The sequence below is a fragment of the Capsicum annuum genome, chromosome 5, assembly GCF_002878395.1.
Source record: "Capsicum annuum cultivar UCD-10X-F1 chromosome 5, UCD10Xv1.1, whole genome shotgun sequence".
NCBI classification, from domain to species: Eukaryota; Viridiplantae; Streptophyta; class Magnoliopsida; order Solanales; family Solanaceae; genus Capsicum; species Capsicum annuum.
Genome location: NC_061115.1, coordinates 149515702 through 149534697, shown reverse-complemented (window position 1 = coordinate 149534697; position 18996 = coordinate 149515702). Strand labels below are relative to the sequence as shown.

General features: G+C 32.0%; 1 long non-coding RNA gene and 1 pseudogene across 3 annotated transcripts; one reads left to right on the top strand and one right to left on the bottom strand.

Moving 5' to 3' along the window:
- Nucleotides 1-280: 280 nt before the first annotated feature.
- On the bottom strand, nucleotides 281-3018 carry LOC107866049 (annotated as a pseudogene).
- A 3019-nt stretch (nucleotides 3019-6037) lies between these two features.
- LOC124898929 lies at nucleotides 6038-11190 on the top strand. 3 transcript variants are annotated; one of them, XR_007055932.1, is made up of 4 exons: nucleotides 6038-6852; nucleotides 7689-7828; nucleotides 10148-10606; nucleotides 10991-11190. It is a non-coding gene; the product is annotated as an uncharacterized LOC124898929 (long non-coding RNA). The 3 variants fall into 3 exon arrangements; XR_007055931.1 differs by having other exon boundaries at nucleotides 6041-6852; nucleotides 7689-7755; XR_007055930.1 differs by lacking the exon at nucleotides 7689-7828 and having other exon boundaries at nucleotides 6047-6852.
- Nucleotides 11191-18996: the final 7806 nt, after the last annotated feature.

Sequence of the window (18996 nt, the reverse complement as noted above, 5' to 3'; positions counted from 1 at the left end):
ACTCCCCTATGGTCATGATCAACGGGAGGAAATAGTCAAGAAAATTGCTGAATATGAAAAAGCTCCCAAAAAATCAATTTTGATCGAAGAAAAAAGTCTTAACTATGTTTCTCGAAGACTATCTGCACATGGCGGCAATAAAATGCAAATGATCGAGGAATATTTATCCGAGGTCAGGGATAAATTGCTGCAAACTGTTGAGCAAAATTCAGATATATCAATGAATAGTACCGAAACAAATACTGAAGATATTACTGATGCACAACCTCCAGAAATTCTATTAGAAGAAGAAGAACTTGTAAAAGCTGAAGAATTTATCAAGAAATGTAGAGAAGACAACTTGAACCTCGTTATGAAAATGAGGCCACACAAAAGATGACAATACAACGATTGATGGAAATCAGGGCCGAATATCACTTCATCGGGGCTACAACACGGGGTCTGCATAGCTTTCATTGACTTCTTGAATTGTGAATTTTGGTACACGTTTGTAGTGGCCGTTCCAGCTGCCAAACCTCCCTTCGTCTTGAACTGCTTGCTTCCATAAATGAGCTGCAAGGCTTTCCCATTTACAGCGGGGAATTCTCTGCAAAATAACATACATCTCCATATAAAAAATTTGATAAGCCAATGATGTTCCCCCATTTCATAGTATTGTTAACTGACATATTAACTAATCCATTATGATAAATTGGATCAGGCTCTATTCCTTTTCATCCTACAGTACCTCGACGTAACATGAGCAAGAAAGGGGTTAATGACTCAGTTTTTTTAAAGGGGCTAAAGTCACTAATTTTAGCCAACTTACCTCATATTGTATTTTAAGGTGGGTCTCAAAATATAAAGATAAAAGAAATGCTTTCTTTTTGAGAGATGAAATGCTATGTTGCTCAGACTCTTCAAAAATATCAACAACTATGTATCGAGTCCTCCAAAAGTAAAACATTTCTGGAGGATCGGACATCTGTCACGGCAATATTTTTGAGAAACAGCAACATAGGTGAAACGTGACGAACATTGGGATGTAGCCCCGCATTTGTCACCATGTGAACTCGAACACTTCCACAAGAAGGTTCCATTCAATGGAACTAAGAGAAAAAAGTAAAAGACACTCATTAGAAGAAAAGAATTCATGATAAGGAAATAAACAACTCATGATGTCTTTCTCAATTGGACTAACTTTTCCACAAATAAAACAAAAGCCAGCAGCCAAAAATGCTGCAGATTTGAAAAAGTGGCAATGACCAACTACCTATTAATGATATGCAATGACTTTAGAAGGAAAGACAAGAGTAGAACCCCCCATTTTTCCAATATCAGAGAGAGCTATATTGGCCGAACTCTTGAAAATGTTGACACATACGTGTCAGATTCTTCAAAAGTAGTACATTTTTAAAGTTCTACAAAGATACAGTAGTACTTTTATAGAAAGAAGACAAAGCAAAATAAGGTAAACAGGATACTACATTACATATTCCTAAAGGCAAAAGATGTCTTGAATATCTGCATGGTGGATTCCATCAATTCTTCATTGGAAGGTACAAATTTTGGCTTTCCTTGAGTTGTACCAGAACTGCAATCAATCATCATCTATCAAATTTTCTTCATCTTTTTCTAAAAATACCAATTTGACACCCTTCCCCCACCCACCCACACCCTTCTTCAATAAAAATAATTGAAGAAAGAAAAAATCATATTTCTATTTAATTTTCTGTTTTCATAATATAAGAGATGAAGATAGTAATTATGCTTCAATCTCAAGTTGAGACCGCCAGAACGACATAATTATTTTTCATTTAGATCTGTCCCACTCCTTGTTGCAAATAATACCTTGTCGTGCTCAGTTTGGACGACGGGTTAATGACCAATCCATTTAATAATCCAGCTCACTCACCCGTCTATTTGACACCCCTAATTTGTAACAATCAGGACTTACAGAAGAAGAAGCTTTAGATGGAACATAACATGGGTAAGCTACTTTAAGACTTAACTACCATTCTTTATGGTCGTTTTATTTAATTACAAAACATAACAACACTTTACCAATTATAGCAAATGTATAAGATCAGGCTTCGGTCATCCCCGGTTCAGGCTCTAATCTTTGTCGTGTTTTCTCTTTCTCACCAAGCACACTAAAGTCGAGAAAAACTCCATTCACAACAATTAAAAAGTTTGGAAGTTTTGGATTCAAAATTGAGGTTTTCAATTTGTTGTTTGTTTGGATCAGGTGTTGCTGCAAACGACTAGGAATATCATTCGGAGTTTATATGTCAATTTTGAGGAGCTCCGGTGAAGATTTGAGTTGATTTTTGTTAGAAATTCAAATTGAAAACTTGAAGAGTACAAAGCACACTGCTATCTTTTTAAGATCCCGGTAATAAATACCTAGAAGTATTTTATATTTCAATTTTCAGGCGTTATGTTGTTTGCATGTTCAACGTGTCACTGGACATAAAAGGACATACAAAATACATACAACGACGTAAGTATATGCAAATTGTAAAAGAATACCTCAAGGAAATAGTGTTAATGGTCTTTCCAGTAAGAATAGGAGTAAGATCACCATCAGCAATTCTATGAATGTAAGGTTCCAAATCCTTGTGAGTGACAATGGGAACACAATTCTTGAAAGACACTTGGTCTGTTTTCCCATTTAGACTCCACTGCTGCAAATATTCCGTCCTTCCATTCTCTTCAAGAATCTTTTGTAAGGTCTCTTCTTGAATTCTACCAGCATCTTTGCTTAACTCCTCAAATTCCTCAATTACTTCTTGTGGATCAAACGTCTTCTCACTTTCCTCCACCATCTTCATTTCCTTTCTTATTTAAAAAATAAAAGAAATTCAGCGGCGAGGTCAAAATTTTTGCTAAGGTTGTCCAAGAACTGATATATACGTACAAATTAAAAAGTAATATATGACCTACATGCTTTGTTCATACTTAGTACATTTTTTGTATATACAGTAAATTGTTGACAAAGAGTGATCAAGTGATCATCCTCTTGGAAGCTCAACCACCACAAATATAGAGATGGAATCAAGATTTAAAGTGGAATCAAGATTTAAAGTGATTTGATTGACATTAAATATTTAGAGAAAGATATAATTTTTTTGAATTTATCCGCTTAATTTATTTTAATATTTAAATTTAAATTTAAATTTTATTTATTTATTTTCTTAATATTTTTAAAGTATATTAAAATCTCTCCTTAACTGCTCGCGTATAAATAAATGTTATTGGGCACGTTTATAATTCATTTTTTTGTCTATTTAATTTTTTAAAAATATTTATTTAAAGAAAAAAATACATATATTTGTAAAAAAAAAAACACTAATAATATATTTAAAACATAATAGAATTTTTTTAAAACAAATTCAAAAATAGACACTTTGTAGTCTTTCTTTTCAAAACATCAACAACATTCAAATTTCTCCATTAACAACCTCAAATCAATTCTCCATCAATACTCTTCTTCAATTTTTTTCATTTCCTCCATTAACTACATCAAAAAAACAACCACAAAGACATTAAATTAGAAAATTTTCTCTATTGAACACCTTTTATTCTTTCTTAAAATTTGAATAAAAATACGCCACGGTAGCTCTCTATTAAATTAATATTTTTTTAAATTTTTTAAATTTTATGTCAAGTTAAAATCAGATAAATAAATTAAGATAAAGAAGATGCTACTCTCATTGTTGAAGCAGCTCTTCATTTTTTCTTTCTCCTCTAACTATTCATTATTGTTTTTATTTCACCTATAAAAATCAACAAAATGAAACTCAAGTCTATTTCACACAATAAATTTGGAGAAAAAAAATACATAGACTTCAAAAATTTCAAATGTAACATGTAAATCTTATCATATACTATCTATAAGAATTTAATCTAAATTACTCTTAGCATATTTATCCATTTTCTGTCATCACTAAAATCGGAATGGAAAAGTCAAAGAAATTTTTAAATAAATATGAAATACAAAAGAGTAAATGAAAGAGAAGTCTAAGAGTTAGGGAAAAGGTACATGCTTTATCCATTAATGTTTACAAACAAATGACCATATTTAACATTTCAAAGTGACTCATATGTTATATCCCTTGAGGATGTTCTCTTTTACATTTAGTATTTAATTAAAAATTTTGTTAATTTAAAATGCAAAGAAAATTAAAAAAAAATGACCATAGATAAATTCATTTCTTGTTATTGAGCCATGCCACATCAGCAATGTCGTATTTTTCCTTTATAAATTTATATATATTCTGAAAGAAAAGAATATGTTGTACTAAAAATTTCAATTAAAAGTAAACAGATTAATCAAGCTATATGAAAAAAGATTCACTTTCCATTCATATACAACAAAAACAAAATTTGTAATTAAATACCTTTTTATTAATGAAATCGTACCCAGATTGATCAATTTGATATTTTTGTTAGATTTTATACATACCATACTTTTAAAGCAATCAACTCTGAAACAAAAGGAGAATATGTCATTCTAACAAGTCACTCAAAAGCATAATAAACAAAGCAAATTACAATACCTTTTTGCCATGAAATCATATCTAGATTGATCAATTTGATGTTTTGGTTAGATTTTATCACATACCATATTCTACAAATAACCAACTCTGAAATAAAAAAAAAAATATATCACTCTAAAAAATTCAACTAAAAATAAAACAAACTAAGTAAGCTACAATATAAAAAAAAAGGTTCACTTCCAATTTATAGATAGTACAAAATATAGAATATGAAAATGCATAAATTAATATAATTAGTAAAAAATTAATGCACATTAAATCCATTTGAGCAACACTTGATAAAAAATTGTATGAAAAAATATTGAAAAGTCATAGCGATAAGCATTGATTTGTCGAATGGGATCAGCTTGAGTATTGATTTATGGGTTTTAATGCATTTATTTTGGGAGCAACTTATTTAGTTAATATATTATGGATTAACTTGAATAAAATTTTTTAAAAAATGAGAATAAAGATAATTAGGAATAAAGACCTCTAAAGCATGCCACATAGGATGAATTAACTTTCTCTTTATATATATATATATATATATTTATTTATTTATTTATTTATTTATTTATTGATTCTTTAAATAGGGAGGCTAAGTTACTAACCATTTGATCGATTCAATCTAAGAAAGCAACTCAAGAGATCTAATCCTTGAAAATGAGATGTGAAATATTTCTAAGAATAATGTTTGACTATTTAATAAGAGTTCTTTCAATTAATGAACCTGAGATCATTTCCTTAAGAAGGGGATTCTTGTTGGTCAACAAGTCTTCTTTCCTTTGTCAAAATATATTGATTGGATATTTGCTTGATTTCATTGTATTGATTTCTTCCCTTTGTGAAAGCCTTGCCGAATATTTATACTTATGTGATTGATTCTTCTTTTCTTTATTAAAACATCCTTGTTGAGACTTTTTTTTACCTAGTCCCATACAAAGTTATCATACATTGAAATTAGGCAATATCAATTTTCCCCTTCTTAATGGATGATGATAATTAAGTAATGTAGTCTTCTCCCTGGGCAGTTTGCTTGTTTTCCATGTTAGCTCCCCTGAATAGTTGACTAGTACCTACGTAGTCTATATATAGTTCTCCCCCCTCGACATCAAACAAAAAAGAGAAAAAAACACATACCAAAACACGCAACAATAGATAAATACAAAAGCAAAGCATTCATAGGTTTATGCCTAGATACACAACAAAATAGTTTAAACACTTTTTGTAAATCAAAACACATTTAAGCAGCCGGAGGAGGAGGATGATCAAAGATGATGGAAATACACTACTGGAAATTAATCCTATTGCAACAAAACTTTTGGCAACGATTCCAAAAACGTTGCTATAGAGGGTTTATTGCAACGGTTTCAAGCGTTGCAAAAAATATTATTCCAGTAGAATAATTTGATGCTATAACCGTTGTTATTGTTTGATAGCCATTGCAATAGGGTGTTTTATTACAACGGTTATCTAAACCGTTGCCATAGAGTCACTATGGCAACACTTTTTAGGAAAAACCCTATTACAACACTTTATTTATTTATTCCACCAAAAATAAATCCTTTACATATACAATAACAATCCATCTAAACCGAAATCAGAATACACCCACGCTGTTTTGGTCTTCCCTTTTCCCTTCTTCTTATTTCCATTCCCTATAACTTCATAAGTCCTTTTACCCCAAAGCTGCAATCATTAGCACTATCAACTTTACCAGAAAAAAATTCCCCGAATGATAACGAAGAAAGTACAATTAGGAAGGGGGAATGCATCTACATAGGATTCACCAACTTACAAACCCCCATTCAACATCGGCGATGAAGTGGAGGTTACCATAGAATAAGCCGGTTATAGCAGAGTTCATTACAAAATCATTATTATTAAGGCATTAAATCCAGTTGCTCACACTCATTACCCTAAAAGAGATAGAAAGAAAAAAGGATTTTGGGTTGTGTACAAGTATTTATTATCTGACGATGGTAAATCGGTGCCCAAAAGGGAGTTTGTTAGGAAGAAGTATTTAATTAGAAGTGTTTGGAGTAATTTGCAGGCGATTTAGAGGGAACATTTTCAGCATTAGGGTTTTCTCTAACTGCTGGAGGAGTTATAAGAACATAGACCGCCACTGCTACTACTCCGACCAAGTCTTTTCTCCGGCATTGTTACCACCGTACCTCGATTTCAAGAAGTCAGAAAGTATGGCCACTGTACCTCGATTTTGAAGTTTCTCCAACTTTAGCTCCTCCACTACTCCAACAACCACTTCAATTTCACTTTAATTTCTGAGAAAATTTGGGGTTTTCTTTTTTAATTTGGTGATTTTAAGGTTAGCTAATTCTTCTAATTGATGATTTTAACCTAATTTTATGAGTTTCTATTTTGGAGTTTTCTTCTCCTTCACTTTGATTGTTGATTGAATATTCGGGGATGAGTTTAATTTGGGTTTAAAGTTGTAGATAATGCATTTTCTTGTTTTTGCTCATATTGTGCTAAATAGATGTAAACTAACAATGAGTACTTGTCTATTCATAACATTATTGGCAACAATATTCATGAAAGATGGAATAATTTAGGATATTATTCATGGTAGGATTTGTCGTAAGTTGCTCTGTAGGCTCCATGTTGATAACCTTTACACCCTTCGGCAGATGTCCAATCTGTGCAACAAAAGAATCTTTAGACTCACACATCTAAATTTAAAAACAAATGAAATTAGAAATTATGTATAGTACTCACAGTTTGGATTACGTGAGTCTCACTTTTAATTAGGTAACTTATGATAGTCGAGATAATAACTGATACTAATGGTGCTGCTGGTGAAATCCAAAAGAGTTTTGGTCTCCTTGCACTCTGTTGTGCGGAAGAACATTCAGATCATTTGTTAGAAAATGATTAATAAGGATATATGAACATCAAGAGGCAACTTTCTCATCCATAAATAAAAAAAAACTTACAATTTTTCTTGTAGCTAGAAGGAAGACGAGGAAACAAACACCCATAACAAAAGTTTGCCAAGTCCACTGCAAACAAATGATAATAATTTATACGTTCAATATATTTTTGGTCCTCGTGATATATGACATAACATATTCCACCTTTAATTAGTTAAAATGTGTGATTGCTTATGATTCCTTTATGACATGAATATGTTACATTAACTAGGTAAGCTGAAGGTGGTAGTGATTTTTGAAATGAGAAGGGGAAGAAAACCTGGCTGGACCAAACAATAGTGAGTGACTCAGAATCTGTGTACTCATCGCACTTCTTTAGGGACTTTGTTTCTCTTCCCTGATATGATTATGGTAGTATTATTTCTCTTCCTTGATATGATTATGCTAGCACACTTTCGATGCCCAGAGGATATGTAATTTGATGGTAACTGAGACATCCAAGTGGACTAAGTTGGTTAAAGCATGCTAGACTTCTAAGTTATAATAAGTTTGAACACAAAATTCTTGACATGATCTAGAGGATGTAGTAGAGGAGATAACTTCAATCGAATAATAACAAACTATAAGGGGTAATAAAAACTAAAAAGTAATGTGCAAAACTGAGGCTAAAAAGATTATATGCATGGGAAAAGAAGACTAGGAGAAGGAAATAACCTTTCTTTTCCAGATGAAAATCAAATTCCCAACTGGAACATATGAGTTTTGTGAAATAAAGACAGGGTAAAATATTATTAAGATTCATAACTCTATTTTGTTAAATGCTATAGCTCTTTGTTTGTGCATGTCTGAGAGACCACTTACAATTTTTTTGAGCTGAGGGTCCCGAGGTGGTGGTAAGGTTTGCGTACGCTCTACCCTCCCAAATCCCATATGTGAGATTAATATTATACTGCGTATGTTGTTCTTGATAGTAATTTTATGATTAATCTATTATTTTATAGCACTTGAATTATCGTATTATGTTTTTGTATTTGTGTTTTTTTTTCATAATGCTTTGACATGATCTCTATTGTATTTTTTTGCCTTCAAACTATTTTCTTTTGAGTTGAGAGTCTATTGAAAATAACCTCTCTACCTCTTAAGGTAGAGGTAAGGTCTATGTATACTCTATCCTCCTCAGACCCCACTTATGAGATGAGTAATACACTACATATGTTGTTGTTATTGTTGACTTTCAGTTTCTTGTATTGATTTGAGGGTTATTGGATTAATTTTCTAAATATTGAGAAGGTTTTCTTGAGGGCTATTATTAGATTGTCCGGACTAGTGAAATGTGAGGTGGATCACTTAGATTCTGGAAGGACTATTTTTGTTGAACGTATATGTGCACTGAAGTCACTTAAAGAAGGTCTTTGAGGAAATGAAAAACAATTTGACAATGTGTTTTTTTCTACTATTTTTCCTATGTTGGAATATCTAATTGAAGGTTCAAAGTAGTTGTCTTTGTTATGCATTTGTGCAAGTGACTCCCTTTTCAAGTCTTCTAAGGCACAGATACCAAAAATTTTGTCCTTGCTCATTGCCTATTATGAGTGTGAGTATTCCATGCCGCAACCATAATGTGTGAAATCCAATGACATGGTGTCCATTTACTGTAGAACAGAGAGAAAGAAATATATCTATGGCAAAATCAAGAAGCAGTGATGTTAAAGAAAGATTTGGTGTATCTCTCTCGATGCTCACTCATTTACCACCCATGTTTAAATGACTTACATCATAATTATAATACCATATTTGTGATTTTTCATATATCAAGTGAGATGCATACTCATCAGTCATCACAGGATGACCATAGCATGTAAGGTTCATTTTGGTCAATGCCTTAAAACTTCCATTTTTGTCTTGACTAGTCTATGCAGTTGGCTTTTTATTTCATTATGAGATGTTGATTTCCCTTTTGATATTAATGATGACATTGGACTAAATTTTTAATATGGAAAGGACTTAGTTTCAGAATCCTTTTGAACTTCGTATTATAGCTGAAATGCCACTGTTCTAGGAACACCAAGTTTTGTTTTTTAACTTCTGGACTAGTATTTTCCAAAATATTTTGCGGGGCATCAGAAAGATAACTATGGGCTGCTTAGGCTATTGTGACGATGATGACATGCAAAAAAATACTAATCACAGACCATTCATGGTCAACAATGCAGCAGGTTAATTTTCTCCTTGTACTTTCCTTTTTTAATATTTCAAATTCTAAGGAATCATAAGTTTAGCAGTAAGGGAGGGGCAGGAGGGGATTGGGATTCAATCTAAGTATCTCCTGGAATGAAGGTCAATCTCAACCACAGAGTACTAATATATAGTCTATTATCCGTTGAGTTGGCAAGAAGTACGTAAATTAGTAGTTTCTAGTATCTTGGAAGCTCAAAGATCATGACGTTTGTATTTAGTATCTTCGTGATGATACAGTATGAAAGATATTCCTGCTTTGCAAACATGTTTTTTCACCTCATTCGTTCAATTTAACCTTAGTAAATTGACAAACAGTCAGGTGAAAGTTGTCGTGTTTAGTTATTACTTTGGTTTTACCCCTACTCCATAGATATGTTTTCTCTTAATAGCATCCTGATTTTATTTACTGAGATTCTATTAGTTCTTTACTTACCTATATTATTTTTGGTTTTCCTCTTCACTAACTGGGAATTTTTTTTGGCTACAATATAGGGTAGCGTGCAATAGAAAGTGCGCACAAGGAGATGCAGACTGTTACCATTTAGCCCATTGTTGTTCCTTCTATAGCTGTTGATGAGTTAAAATACACCACAGACAACTTTGGTACGAAAGCCTTGATAGAAGAGGGATCATATGGAAGAGTTCTTTAACCATGGTGTCCTGAAAAGTGGGCGGGCTGCAGCTATTAAAAAGTTAAGACTCGAGTAAGCAGATTGATCGAGAATTTTTAGCGCAGGTCAGGTCGAGGTTGTTCTCCTTTTACTATCCTTATATTATTATACATAAACCACTTACCTTGATTGGTTATGATGTAACTGTTTTAGCTTTCCATGGTATCAAGATTAAAGCATGAAAATATGGTTGAGTTACTCGGTTATTATGTGGATGGTGGTCTTTGTGTGCTGGCTTATGAGTATGCCCCAAATGGATCTCTCCATGATATTCTTCGCGGTTAGTTACTTTGTTTACTATAAGCCTTTACGTATCCATTCTATGATTTTTTTTAGAACCTATACCTGTTGATCCATTAATGCTCTTTATGGATTTGGTTGTTGTAATATATATAGCTATATACGCGTCACATTCCGATTGAATCTCATGATCCGTTGTGGTACATTGAGTTTGGATATGATGGCATAATCCACATTCAACTAGGTCATGCACACATAATGGGTACTTTAAGTACTTGACTATTGCACTTTCAACCCTCAAAAAGTGTCAGTTATTCTTGGACGAACTTTCCACTATGTCGATGACATCATCCCTTTCAGGATTAACAATTACTCTTTTTGTATCATAAATTTTAATTGAGCTTTATTTATTCTATTTTTATAGGTGTCCAAAACAAAGAAGGAGATGAATAAACAAGTGATGAAGAAATTGACCTTACATGAGAAGATTTTTGAATTGTTGATAGATGCTTTAATATAGATCTTTTTGATATTGAATTTAGTGAAACTTATCGTCACTCGAACTTGATACTATATGGGAAAACTAATGATCATTTGACTTTATACATTTTGCTTTTACATTAAGATTACTAGTTTGTTGCATAAAATTTTAATTTGGATTATTATTAATGAAAGATTTTGTTGTGATGTGTATATATATAAATACTAATATATTCATCTAAACTGCCAATTGGTATTGGAAGTAGTTGGAATAGGTGAAAAAAAATCATTGCAATAGCTAATTAAAATAGTTACAATAGGTAGCACAAAAATGATGCAAAAGATCCAAAGAACGTTCCAATAGGTGTCAAAAAGTATTGCAATAGATAGTTAAAAACTGTTGTAAAAGGCCAATAACTGTTGCAGTAGATATTCAAAAATTATTATAGTAGGATTATTGCAACACTTTCCTTTCGTTGTAGTATAGTCTATTGCAACGGTTCTTAACCATTGCTACAGATAATATGAAGCATCCCAATAGGAGTTAAAATAACTGTCGCAATAGATAGACCTATTGCAATGGTGTTGTAACCGTTGAAATAGATAGACATATTGCAACGTTTTGTTGTAACCAATGCAATAGATAGACCTATTGCAACAGTTGTTGTAACCGTTGAAAAAGTCATTGCGATACATCAACGCTCACCTATGCAACGTATGCCAAACCGTTGTGGTAGCTTTATGGTAATGGTTTTTGTATTTATTGCAACACTTTTTGAACCATTACCATAGGGGTAATTTCTAGTAGTGATAGAAGCCAATGTGTTAGCAGTGGCATCCTTTAGGTTTGTGAACTAATTAATAATTTGAGCGGAGAGAGCATCTATAATAGTATAGATTTTGACAACTATCATTGCAGCTTCTTTGATCACTGTATCTAATTTCACATGAATTCAAGTTGCATCAGCACTAGTCTTTTTTCCAATATCCTTAATACCACCAAGTTGAAAATGAGTTTCCAAGAGGAGGTCCTTAAGAGGTTTCAATTTTTACTCCATCACGGTCTTTTGATGAAAGATATAGAATGGTAATAAGGAAGAACTGGGATAGGTGGAGGAGGGAACCTTGATTTGGAGAAGAGGGAGTACCACCAGAGCATACAACAGACATAGGAATCCAAACACCATTAGTAAGGACATCATCCATATTAAAATTGCTTTAAAATTGTAGCATTTCTTAACAAGGAGAGAAGGAACATCACTAAGAGAAATATTATTAGCCTCCAGAATATAGGTAGTGAGAAGCCCATACTGAAGACTAGAAAGATCAATAGTAGCCTTAATCATGCAATTGATATCATAGGAAGAGAGTTTGAACTTGCATTAAGACAAGATAATAAGTGAGAAAAGTATCACTTCGAGTCAGAGTGTATATAAAATCTACATGCGAAAGAAAAGTAGTTTCCATAATGTAGGCAATAATATTCTTTTCAAAAGACAAATACTTGGCGCTTAGAGTAGAGGTCAGTAAATCAGAAGTGTCCTAATCAATTACATGTTTTGCTAATTCAAAAGTGATATCAAAATCAAGTGGGGCAAGAAGTTTTATAGAAAGTAAATTAACTTGAGTAGTTAATGTCAAAAATAGAGTCAAACATAACACAATCAAGAAAAATCCCTTTTCTAATCAGAAGGGGTTCCAATTCATCATAGCAAAAAAATGAGATTTGTATAAAAAAGGAAAATGAGGGGTTCATAAGCAAACTTAGGAGTGGATGAGAAACATTTGCCTAGCCTTATATTTAAAAAGACATTTAATAGGACAATGAAGGAATTCCAAGAGATCGAGATCGATGTGTCTACTATGAATAATAGAATGTTCTTTCATGGAATGGAATAAGATTTCATTAGAGGACCTTCAGAAATTAGTCTTAACATTCAAGGAACTATTGAATTCAAACTTTACCTTTTTTGTTGAACATTTCTAAACATCTAGAGCAAGAGGACTTTTTCTCGATAGAGATTGAGAGAAATAAATAGACGCTTGATAAATGTTATGATCAGACACATCAAGGTCAAGAGGAATAGGGAATGAAGCTTAGCCTTGTCTTTTGAAGTGAGAGCTTTTTTTGAAAGATTAAGGAGGAAGATTTTGGGTTCTTTCTATGGTGAGAAGATGGAGTAGAAAGAAATGAATGCTAGAAGAAACAAGAAAAATAAATATAAAGAGAGAGAGAAGATGAATGATAAAAATAAAAGGATGTGGAAAGATTTAAAGAGTGGAAGAAGGAAGTGAAAGGGTATCATGATTACTTTGCTTGGTAATCGTGTGATAGGTGGCGAAAAGACTTTTGAGTCTTAAAAGAAAAGTACAATCAATTAAGAGGAAATAAAGTTTCTTCAGTTGATTGATGGATTTGTATTCTCAAAAAGCATGTTAACTTCCCCATCATACTCATTTCAAATTCACTTTGCATTAACTCAAAAATTTCTTACATAGATCAACATTGGTACTTTCAAAAATATTATCATCAATATAAATTTGAATAATGAGATTTCTAGAAAAGGTTCTTTTAATAAATAAGGTAGTGTCAAATTTTTCCTCTAATAGAATCATGAACAATTAAAAAATTATTCAATCTATCCTACCAAGCTCGAGCTATTTATTTTAAACCATAGAGAGCTTTTGATAATTTTAAAACATGGTAAGAAAATTTAGATTTTCAAAATCAGGAAGTTGTTTTACAAACACTTGCTCCTTAATAACACCATGTAAGAAAACACTCTTGACATCCATTTGAAACAGTTTAAAGCCTTTATGGGAAGCATAAACAAGTAAAATTCAAATCAATTTTAACTTTGATATCAGTGTAAATGTTTCATCATAGTCAATTCCTTCTTGTTATGAGTAACCTTGAGCGACTAAATGAACTTTATTTCAAATTACCTCACCTGATTCATTTATTTTATTTCTGGAAACCCATTTAGTTTCAACTATAGAAGTGTTTGGCTTTGGAATCAGTGTCCACATGTTATTTTTGTCGAATTCCTAAAGACCCTCTTTCATTGTCTTGACCCAACTTTTATTATCAAGAGATTCTTTTGTCTTCTTTGGTTCAAATTGAGATATAAGTGCAATATTTATACTTTTTACTGGAAGCTCTTGTTTTCATTGCTTTCTTGGGATCTCTCTCAAAATAATTAAAAAACATGATTAAGTTAACTGTGGACTTAATTAATATTCTTAAAAATTTCTAATCTTTTAAAAAATACAAAATAATCCATACCCCTATCCTCTCCAAATCATCCGTCTCTCTTCTCTAACAGTTCTACGAATTTATCCCTTCAATCCCCAGCGACTTCAACCCTTAATGATAAATAGTTTCACATTTCTTTTCGACTTTCAATTATAAATCAACGTGACAGCATTCTCCAGTGACAACACCTTCGAGTTCTTCATCGTCCCTTTTTGAATTTCACAGGTGAAACATTAGGGCTTTTTAGTTATGAAGAAAAAAAGAAACTTGATTTAACTTCTCTTCTAGTATGGGTTAACAATTTTAGTGTTTGTTGCTTAAATTTGAAATGTGGACTCAATAAAACCTTAATTTGTGGTATTTCTTCTCTTTTCTTTTCAGAGTAAAATATAATTTTTTGTTGTTACTGTAGTTCTTGTTATCGAAAATTGGCGTAAAAATAGCGAGAGTTGAATTTTAAATTTTTTTCGGAGATATCTATTGTGACCAAATCTAACAAACAACTATTGATTTGATTTGTTGGTGTTTGTTTTATATTTTGAAGTTTTTTGTTATTTGTGCTTGTACAAAGAGGTGTTTGGTATTATTGTTGGTTAATGTTGATGTAACTAGTGTGTGTGTTGTATTGGTGTGCTGGGTTAATTTATTGTTTGTGGGTTGTTGTTTGTCTTGGTAAAAATGGTGTATTTCTAAATAGTGATATTGCTGTTATTCTATTAAATAAATTTTGCTACTGGTTTGTTTTTTTCAATAGATGAACCATCTGTTGGATGAAATTCAAACAATTATTCTAACAGAAGACATGTTCAAGACTTTGATTTCTTCCAACAGATGGGTTATCTGTTGCAACATATGACCCATCTACTGGAAGAGGTCTAAACCATATTGGCAATTTGATTTCTTCCAACAGATTACTCATTTGTTGAGACAGATAACTAATCTGTTGGAATAAATCACAATAGTATTGAAACTATTTTTATTGTTTCTAACATATCACTCATCTGTTGCAACAAATCACTCACATGTTGCAACAGGTGAGTGATCTGTTGGAACTGTTATTTTACTGTGTTGTACTTGTTTGATTAACTATTATCCTTTTTTTCAATGATCCATTAATAAATTATAATCTTTTCTATTTTCCTCTTTTTTAGGTAATATGGTTCCCAAAAGAAAAGAAAGTAAATCAAGTCCAAGTAAAGGAATAAGTGAAGTATCTAGGCTATGTCCACCACTCTATGAGCTTCCTGTATAAGCAATATCTCAATTAGAAGTAGAAGAAAATGAACACGAGAAAGAGGAAGGTTTCAAAAGAGATGATCCAAATGCTAATAGCCCTTCTACTGAAGAGTTGGTCAAAACCTTTAGAATTGATAGTCATCTTTTGAGAATGCAGTGCGATGTGCCACAGATTTAGCTGGTGATTTTATGGTAAATTCAGCCATGGGAAAATCTTTTGATACCTTTAGAAAAATACTTTTGAGACTAAAAATTAGATGCTTATTTCAGGGATAGCTGCTTTGGATAATATCTTGATTTACCGGAGGACAACTATGCTTGTTTAAAAATGACCATGGTGTATGGTCTTCTCAAGCATAGGTTTATGTATGAAAATAAAGATAAGATGAATGAGTCATAGATAAATTACTATGGTATGCCAATTTATTTTGGTTGGAAGGAGTTTTCCATAGTTACTGCACTAAAATGTTATCCTCATTCTAAACCTATACCTATTCTAACCCCAAAAAGCACCCCACACATCAAAAAGCAAAGGCAAGTCATGTGATGGTGATGACTTGTAGTCCCTTGTTGGTCTAAGCTTCAAAAAACACAAATCTGGCAGAAGAGTTAAAAGGTAAAAGACTTTAAAAGAAGCACAAGTAATCATTGTGTTTGGTTTAGTTTGTATATAATATTCTTTGGGCGAGAGATATTAACAACAACATACCACTTGGTTTAATAAAGCTTTCCGAGGTTCTTGAGGCATTTAACAACTATTCTTGGGTTTATGAACGCTTCAAAATAACTGTCAAATATTTGTTGACTCCATTAACGTCAAAGATAGTCAACTTATATGACTTTTAGTTGGCTTTCATGATAAATATTTTTTTTATAATTCATTTATTTTTATTAAATAATGCTTTTTATTTGTTGGCGTAATTTTATAGTCTTGGGCATTTGAATTCATTTCCTATTTCAGACAACAAGTGAACTATCAAGAAGAAGTTTCATGTCCAAGAATCCTAAGATGGTTGTCGGACAAAAGTGCTAAAAAATAAAATTTCGTGATCTTTTCAACCCCCAGAGGAAGTAGTAAGTCTAATTCTAATTCAGTTTTTATTTTAATTAATGATTATATCTAAATAATTTAATCATAATTCTAATATATGTACTAATTTATTTTAGATTGTGCATCTGTGGCTTGTTCCGACCAATCGAGAGTTGAAGATGTCATTTTTTTTTACTTTACGATATGTGCAAACTTTATCATACCCTAAAGTAATTGATAGAATAAAAAATTAATTAGTTGGAGCAACAACCATCACAAGAAAAATATTTTTGGAGGGTAGGCTTGTTGTTGTTGATGGTCCTACTGGAGATGGTGGTGGTGATGAAACTGTTGGTAGCGGTAGTAGTGATGGTGTTGTTGTTGGGGATAATAATGCTCCTCTTGTGGTTTTTGAAATAATAAACTAGTGTGATTATGATCATACTGTTTTACTGATTTTGGTGGTCAATATACCCCTTATTTAAATTTGCATACTACATATTTTGGAGAGGGTAGTCAATCTTTTGGATATCTTGCCCCTCTTAGCTTATGTTGTGTATGGAAACGTAAGGACTACAAGGAGAAACATATGGAGAAATAAAGCAATTTCCAAGGCATTATCAAGCATAAAAAGGATAAAAATTGCAACTCCTCTGTCTTGTACTTTTGAGCAATGTATAAGGTCCACAAGAGAAGAGCAGCACGAGCTGAAAAAGGTAAATATTTATTATCTGTTCCAATAAACCAACAAACTCTATATCTATTTAAACAGATGACACATCTATTTAAAATTATCAAACAGATATAGACATATATTGCAACAGATGACTAACCTATTGCATCAGATGCATTCGTTGTTGTAATAGATGTCTCATCTATTGGAGGAAATCAAATAGGTCTTACTACTATTTTATTTGTCCCAACAGATGACCTATCTATTGCAATATATGGGTCATTTGTTGGGACAAATTAAAATAGTAGGAAGACCTATTTGATTTCCTTTAACAGATGAGTTATCTTTTTCCATTTTTTTTGTATCTCTGTGATTAGTATTGATAATTTTAGATTTCCTGGTGGATGTCACAATAGAATCTACTACTGTACAACATATTATCATAGTTGATAATCCATTAACTGCTTTCAAAGAGAAAGAAAAAGTGAAGCCTGTTAGTCCGGAAGTATAGAAGAATTATCCATTTAAAGGGTTCAACATCTTTGATGATGCTTCAATAAAACTAACAAAGTTGATCAATACCTATTCAAAATATATTAATTATGGGTTGTTAAAGCTTCATGCTAACAGGTACATAAATTATTTTTAAAAATATCTATTTATACAATTCTTTTTGTAAAAACATGACATTAACATTTATAGATCATGTTGAAAAGACCAACACTACAAAGTGAATCAATCGGGTCTTGGTTTTGATATGTTCGTCTTTGTTGTTGCACATCTCAAAGTGAAAAATTATTTCTATTTGATGTCACAACCCCAGACTTGCTGGAATGATGAGGTTTACATGCCGTATATCTTACTATTAATAATATATTTAATTGTATCTACTTATAATTTTATTATTACGTAATCTGAATGTTTGATAATATGTGCAACACATTGATGTTATTTCTTACTATCTTTGGAAAAAGGCCAAGTTACAAACACAACAATAATATAGATACATGACAGGTGGCCATTTGTTCAAAGTTTACATCAATAAGGCCTACGATAGGTATTGTCAACAATAACTAAAAGTTCCCCGAAATGAGGAATATTTAATCAATATCAGCAAAGGTTTTAGCATTACGCTTTCTTACCTTGGTATTTGGTTGATGAATTCTACATTTTAATCAATTTTAGTGGTGACTTCTATTAGGTGTTGGCTATCGTTGTTCTTAAAGAGAGACGCATCCGAGTTTATGACTCGATGCCGGCAAAGAGACATTCTGGATCGTTGTCTGAGATACAAAAACTGGCAAAAATATTGTCTACATACCATGATATAAGTGAATTTTTGGATCAAAAAATTTGTATTGATTGGTTGACAATTAAAGCATACCGAGATAAAACGAGTAATACATTTTATGTAGAAAATATTAAAAGAATTGCTCAACAATCCAGTGTAGCCTGTAAGTATCATGATTTAGTTTCATAATTTCATAACTCTTACATTAGTTCAAGATATGTATTATCTGATTTTTACAAATACAGGGATTGTGGTCTTTTCGTTATTGTTTACACCGAGTATTTTAGCGATGGATTACAAGTTACAAATGATGGACTTGATGCTAAATTATTCCATAAGAGCTATTCTACTCTTTTATGGAATTATGAAAATGTGAAGGATGAGAATCGATACGTAAGCGACATTAAAGATCCACGATAACCAAAGCTGAATTTAATAGCACCAGATGAAGAACAGCTAGTCAA